The sequence below is a fragment of the Pseudopipra pipra genome, chromosome 13 (genome assembly GCF_036250125.1).
Source record: "Pseudopipra pipra isolate bDixPip1 chromosome 13, bDixPip1.hap1, whole genome shotgun sequence".
NCBI classification, from domain to species: domain Eukaryota; kingdom Metazoa; phylum Chordata; class Aves; order Passeriformes; family Pipridae; genus Pseudopipra; species Pseudopipra pipra.
This window is the reverse complement of record NC_087561.1, coordinates 13,740,816-13,748,284: the sequence shown is the minus strand read 5'-3', so window position 1 is coordinate 13,748,284 and position 7,469 is coordinate 13,740,816. Positions and strand designations below refer to the sequence as shown.

The following is a 7,469-nucleotide window of genomic DNA, read 5'->3' as shown; positions in this document are numbered from 1 at the left end:
TTTTGAAGAATACTGAGTAAACTCTTGCAGTAAGTGAGTAGGATTAGGGCTTTTTTGACAGGAAAAACTTTAAAAGAGGAAAAAAAGATCCCAGCTGCAGTGGGAATACAGAAAGTTTATGTCCTTTGTTCTATGTATTGAGAATTTAAAGAGAAAGGTCAAAAATCTAGAACAAAGATTCGATTTTTGTGAAGCTTCATCTCTGTAAACAGATTGATTTTGCTTTTATGATACAATTATTAAGTGTATGAAATAAGTGCTGCTTTGGTCATCTCTGGAAGTCTTTGCAAGCCGTGCAAGGCTGAGCACTGTAAATCTTTCAGTTTCTGTGTCAAATTCTGCCATGATCACAATGGCTTGAGATTCTGAGAAAAGATGAAGCCTAGCATATGTCTTTAGAATTAGTCCCCTCTCTCTGTCAAGGGACTCAGCCTTGGCAGGAGGATGCTATGGGATACATAAATCAGGGAAGTAACCTGTACATCTCCTGATTTGGTATGCTGGAACACAGCTGTCTCTGTGGTAATATGTTCTTTAATGCTTCATTGAACCTGTTCTTAGGGAAATGAAAATGCATGTGTTTGACATGCTTCTGTAGTTGGCTGGTTGATCAAAATAGATTCTTCTTGTCCTTTTTTCTCACTCATCTTTTCATGGGCATCGTTATCCATTACTTAAAATTATTCTGAGAACGACGTCTGAAGCTTCTTTTCCGAACTTATTTGAATATGACTGTATAATCTACACAAAGCAGTGTCCTTTTGGACATGTGATAAAAAATTAATAGGGCTTCAAATTTTTTAACAGTTGGCTCCAGCTGCTGGATTTCCTCCTGTATTAAAATCACTTAAAATCTCTTTTCAGTTCTGTTCAGAAGGCAAATTATCTATGAAGGGTAGATAAAGCAAAACTGGCAGATCGAGTATTTCTGGTTGAGATGTATGGGTATTAAAATATGCAGTTCTCTGAGGCAACATATAAAACATGCATAATCTATTATCATGAGATTCCAGAAAGTACCATTCACAAAGGCTGAAATGTTTGGAAGTGATAGGAGGGAATGTGCAGTGCAGGCCTAGCATCAGATGGAAGGAATTTGACTCCTGTCAAATTAGGGTGAGAGTTGTCTGTGTAGTCCAGAACAAAATGTACCTGTTACTGTCAACACTATTTGTATTGTTCTTCTTTTTTAATTAAAAACATAAGAAGAAGTTGAGCCATGTTTTGCTAAATATCACATATTACACTGTAAAACTGCTGTAGTAGAAACAGTCCCTCTTCCTCTGCTTTTCTTTCCAACATAACGTGCTAGAAGGTAGGAGAGGGAAGAGCAGTTTTATTATCAATATTTTGGAGGGGAGAGGAAGGTTGAAAGATGTTAACAGAATTTATCTGGCATTAGGCAGATAGTCTGACAGGAAAATGAATCACGTTTAAAATCTCTGCTTTCACAGTATAAGAGCAGTATTGTTCCATATTCTGCACACTTTAAAATTTTCAGTAAGATAGATGATGTTAAAAGAGGAATAATTATTTAGCTCAGAATTGTGTTATCCTTTTCAATAACAGTTATTTTAGAAATATTTGAAATTGTTTCATGATGATAGGATGTTGTCTCATATTTACTAACACATTACTGGTATTCTGTTAGTTAATCCATCTTTTCTAGTTGTCTGAATCTCAGAACAACTTTTAAATAGTACTTAAGACATTACATGCTGTGAACATAGAATTCCACATGCAAATTAAACAGACACCAGTCCAGCAGTATGAGCTATGGCCCTAAATAAACCAGAAACTTTGGAATGCAGATGAGATTTGCTAAATGGGGCACCTGAGGCAGCTGATTCTTAGAAATACGAATTGGAAGGCTGACTGACCAAAGCAGAAAGTCCTCTGCCTTTCTGGTTATTGTGTAATGGTTAGATTAAATACTGGGAAACCCAGGAGACTGAAAGCCCATTGCAGCCATTGGCAAAAAGTAGGTTTAAGCAGTTCATAGGTACAAACAGGAATTACAGTCTCCCACTGACATCAGGAGAGAGAGTCAGATGGCACATTGCATGCTTATGATTTACTTCCAGTTGATGTAAACTGATATTCACCAGGAACAGGATGACAAAAGATGCTGTTTTGGTTTTATTGAGGTTTCCTAATTCTTAGATAAATATCTTACTTGTCACAAAGGGGAAGAAGAGTTGCTTCTAATTGGGAGACGTGACTGTGAGACCACAATCACTCTACTCTTTTACCAATAAAGAGAAAACACGTTACATTTTGTCAACCTTATGCCTGTTCATTAGTGCAAATTGGAGTTCAATAAAAAAATTTATTTGATTTTCTGAATTTCTCTGCCAGTGAAGGAGTAACTGCCATCACTGTAACTAAGTGCTCAGGTGATGAAGTTCTTGGTGGATACATCAAACTTCTCACATCAATTCTTGTCACACTTTCAGCACAATATTTCTGGCATTTTTTGTGAATACTGTTGAAGTCACCTTGTGATTTCAAATGCTACTTAACTTTTAAATGAAAGCATCCAATTAATATTAAAACAAAAAAATCTGCTTTCTTTCTATTACAGCCATTATATCAGTGTTACAACCAACTGGAAAATCACTCCTTTCATCACTTGCTCATCATTCTCTCTTTTCCCCTTTTTTTGCCTATGTACTTGCTTGTGAGGTGCTCCTGCTGTAAAAATTAGCCCTTATTTATTTGATATTTTAAAAGATAACTGCAAAATACAATCACAGAAGTAAGAACAGCAATGACTGTGGAAGCTGAGTAACAGGTAGCACTTAAAGGAGGAAGAGAAGTAAATATATCAAAACCAAAAAAAAGCCCTTTTTTGTTGCATGAGCCTCAAGGTCTCTGTGACCACAGTTTGGACCGACTGAAAAAGTTTTTATCATTCTTAAAACATAGTCCTACTGTAAGCAATCAATATCTGGGTTGGGGGAAGCTTATCCTTTTGACCAAAATGTAAGATTGATTACCTACATCTGTTATTTTTAGAAATAATTCATCAATGTTGTACAGACACCTTGATGCCTACAATAACATTAACACATTTGGAGCCTTTCCTCTCATCCCCATCACAGTTAATCTTGCTTTAGCCTTTTAAAGCTTAGAAAGAATTAATATATTCAGGCAAACAAAGAAAGAATGGAGTTTGTTGACATGTTCTCAAACTTACACAGGCCATTTTAGCATCTCTTAATAACAAGCAGAAAGTACCTGTACAACACAAGCAAGGTTTCTGCAGATCCAACTGGACTGGGCTGTAGAGTTTGCTGAAGTCTGTTGTTCCATGAGGCAGCACCTTGCTGCAAAGCAGATGCTATTCCCAGAAAAAAGAAGAAGCAGAGATCTCTTATTGTCCTGTTTCCTAGGATAGAACTTGCTCCATCCTCTTCCTTCTTGCCCATTTGTTCCCAGAAGCTGTGAGAGAGGAAAACTGAGTTTGTCTGAAATGCTGTTGTGGAGGGCAAAGGGAACTGCTTCTTGCTGGACAGCAGCAGGAAAGATTGCTCTGGATACCAGAAGAGGATGGAGACAACAAGGCTGCTCGGAGAACATGTTGGGAGTGGTCTTACAAGGTCCAGGAGGGGAAAAAGAGTATTTTTTTTCATTGAAATGGGGCAAGGGAAAAAGTCTTAGAAAACAGATTAATAGGATAGGCTGGGGAAGAGAGAAATACAGACCACTAAACCACTCAGTCTTCTAAAGTGTCTTACATTCCCTTGAGCCTGATTGACCCTTATTTGAGCTCATTGGAATTCCTTTGTGCTTCGGTGTCCTGTCTTTCATCCACCATTACTGCCTGAAATTCCATGACCACCTAAGACTCCTCGTGCATGGAATATCAAGTTTCCCTTCTCACTCCTATACCAACTGTTTATGTTCTCCAGTTGCCTTTGAATTTTGCATAATTGCTTTGCTTCCCTGAGCCCTTATTACACACCTGATAGCTCTTGTATTTCGAAGGGAACATTCTGTCATTCATTTTCAACCTCTACTTCCTCTGGATTCTTGAAAAAATAAATAGAACTTGCTACAATTAAAACTAACCAAATCATGTGGGCTTTTCTGTTTCCACTGAAACGTATTTTATAAACTCATAATGACTCAAGACTCACAAAATTTGTTGAGAAATAGGAGCAAAAGTATGGTATTCCTTCTGAAAAACTCTCTTGTAAAGATGCACCTGTTCTTTTCAGGTCATGACAAAGTAATTTTATCTTCCTTTTTATAATTACAGAGATGAGAAAGTTCACCAAAATCTTCACTACAGTGCATTAGCATATAGCCATTTGTACAATGATATTTAATTTCTGAAGTGATGAAACTCTAATTTCAGCTTTATGAAGAGTAAGAAGTTAGCACAGGGTTGCATTCACTAGATGACCAGTCTGACCTCTTTCTTTCCAGTTCCAGTTATCTCATCCCTGCCACTAACACAAGAACTAAAACAACCAAAAAGCTCTAATGACACAGGTCATTTTCAGCAGACAAATACAGAATTACAAGTAATGGGCTATTTGCTTTTTTCAGATCAAAGGAAATATTTGCATATCAGTGCACAGTTTTACTCAGATTCCAATTAAGAGTTGAAGTTTTCTGATAACTTCTGTGATATTAGACCAAATCTACAAAGGATGGAAAAGTGCCTACTACATTTCGACTTTCAGAATGCACAGCAGAAGTATAAGGGAAGAAACGGGTGTAGCTTGGATAAAGTTGAAATACTAAATTATAGCAGTACCTTTTCTCATTATAGCATAGAGATTAACACTTCACAATAAGCATAATGATAGTAGCATTAATTCCCCTGAAGTCAAAAGACAGCTTCCAAGGAGGAAAGCAGATTATTTGTAAATCAGGGTGGAAGCAACCTGCTCTACCACAGTGCAGCTGACCATTCTGTACCTTTTTCAGATGAAAAAAAAAAAATCCCTATTCTCGTTTACCAGATTTCTTTCTAAACTGTGGATATTACCATAAATGAGTATTAAGATGACAACAGAGAAATTGCATGGGAAACTTCAGTGCAAATGTTTTAATGGTTGATTACTGTGGATTATTAAAAATCTTTTTTGAAATAGTGTTAAACTGGTACATGTCTGTGTGTGGGGGGGTGTTATTGTCCTGGATTAATTTAATGTGCATTGGAACCAGATGGGATGATTTCATAGGGAATGAGTTGATCACTTTTATCTTTCTGTGATACTTTAAAAATTTTATTTTCAAAAGCGTTCCTGAGCAAATTTTTTTGTACTTACCCTTTTCTGCAGAAAGGAAAGGAATTCAAACTACTCTTTTACCCACAGCAGAGTATTTCTTAGGTTGTATGGATGTTCTGTATTATTGATAGTTCTCTGTTGACCTCCCTTTCAACTTCAAAACTTTGGTCTTACTGTGGAAGTTAAATAGATGATTTAATTATAAGATGAGAGACAATATCTATTATTTTGAGAGGAAACTGTGTGACAGTGAAACAAAGATAATTACATGGTAATTTCTGTTACAAATCTTGTATTTCCATATGATAACATATCTTTCCATATGCATCTTGAGATGAATATCAATGCTGCTTCAATATAACCCAGAACAGACAAGTCTGACAGACTGGAGATACATCACATTACTTTGAAATAACACAGGGGAGAGCTCTGTTCATGTAACAGCCCTCTGGGTTCCCAGACAATTCAGACCTTGAGGCTTTGTAGTTCCTGTGAGAATTAAATTGTCAAGGTAAGAGACCCTGTAGTTTAGTAAGAATCATGAAGGAAGAGGATGTCCATTCAGAGATCTCCTCAGGCAGGGCTGCAGACCCATGGATTGGGTTGTTGTTAAGCGAGTTGCTGCCACCTGGGGCAGTTAATATACTGGGGAAAAGAAGCTTAATTATGTGAGAATAAGGGAATTAGTAACTGAGGAGAATATTCCCCTACATGCTTCAGATTAGCCATTTTACTGTTTCTTACACTCTAGTGTCAGAATCTTAAGAGGGCAAACCACTGAAAACTCTGTTTTTATTTTTGATTTCTGCGGCAAGCAGCAATGAAAATTCTGACGGCTTAATCAGCCAGTATTATGTAAATGTGTGGAAAATTACAGTAGTTGATGTTTGAAGAGGGTTGTCAGCAGTGAAAGTGTTTATAATGTTTGATAAAGTTATGGCTTTTTTTTTGCAAACACTTAAAAATAAAGCATGTATCACTACAGTTTTCTGTACATTTAAGTTTTAGATTCCCAGTGAAATTCAAATTCAACTGTATTGGCTTTGTTTAATCAGTGCAAGTAGCTGACCAGTGTTTAGTGCTAGTGTAACATATTTTTGTACTTATTTTGTTCAGCCTTTTGAATTGTTGCAGAAAACAAAGAAGAAAATGAAGGAGGAAAAAAAGCTGGCAAGAGGCAAAAATAATCAGCAGCACCCAAAGATAATCATCAGCATCCAAGGGTCTTCAGCACAGTGAAGGCTTTGTGAGACATGAGGTGCCATCAGCACTGTTGGCTTGGTGTCACAGAGGTGCCACAGACACAGACATTGTCTGACAGACTGGCCAGCAAAAAAACATCAGCGGAGTTCTGGACCTGACCAAAGGTCTGGTCAGTGCACCACAGCTCACTGGGAAACTTCCTCGTGGTGTATTGATATTGCCAGGAGACTAATAGTATCTCAGGAGGTGCTGTGATCTGTGAAGTCATGCAGAGATGCAGATTTTCCACTGATGTGCTGCACTGTCCTATTCTTCATGTTGATTTCACAGTAGGGCTGAGAGTGTAATAATTCAAGCTCGTGCAGCAGCTTCATCTTGATGAAGGGCTTTGTTATGCCGAGACTTGCTTGTACAGGAATTTATCTGAAAGCAGATGAAAAAGGTGGGGATAATGCCTTAGGAAGTGCATTAGCTTTGGGAGGTCCAATTTGTGCTCAAGGAATAGTGTGTTCACATGGAAGAATGCAGAAAATATGGACCTCCTTATCTGCCTCTAGAGAGGGATGTATGGTTGTGATGACTTCACTATCTTGTGGGTTTATTCTTTTTTTTTTTTTGACATGTAAGAGCTAAACATCCCTGAAATACCAGAACAAGTGAGCTTTAACTGAGATTTAGAAACAGCCAGTCAAAGAAGCAGCATTGTGGGTTTAACTATTACAAATGAAATGCGTTAGAATAAGTTATAGTCACCTAAGGCTTATAGAATTCAATGCAAAATCTGGAAATTAAGAAGCAGGGAATAGAAAAAAGCTGCACTATTTCCATCACTGGGTGTTAAAAACAAAGAATCATAGAATCACAGAATGGTTTGGTTTGGAAGGGACATTAAAGATCACCTGGTTCCAACCCCCTGCCATGAACAGGGACACTTTCCCCTAGACCAGGTTGCTCCAAGACTCATCCAAGCTGGCCTTTAACACTCCCAGGGATGGGGCAGCCACAGCTTCTCTGGACAAC

At 37.6% G+C, this 7,469-nt stretch overlaps 1 long non-coding RNA gene across 1 annotated transcript in view; it reads right to left on the bottom strand.

Annotated features, from left to right (window-relative positions):
* Window positions 1–2,540: 2,540 nt before the first annotated feature.
* LOC135421528 (uncharacterized) overlaps window positions 2,541–7,469 on the bottom strand; it is a 46,973-nt gene continuing 42,044 nt past the window's right edge. Inside the window, exon 4 of the long non-coding RNA XR_010434052.1 lies at window positions 2,541–6,872. This is a non-coding gene — a long non-coding RNA (uncharacterized LOC135421528). The remainder of the gene's footprint in view (window positions 6,873–7,469) is intronic.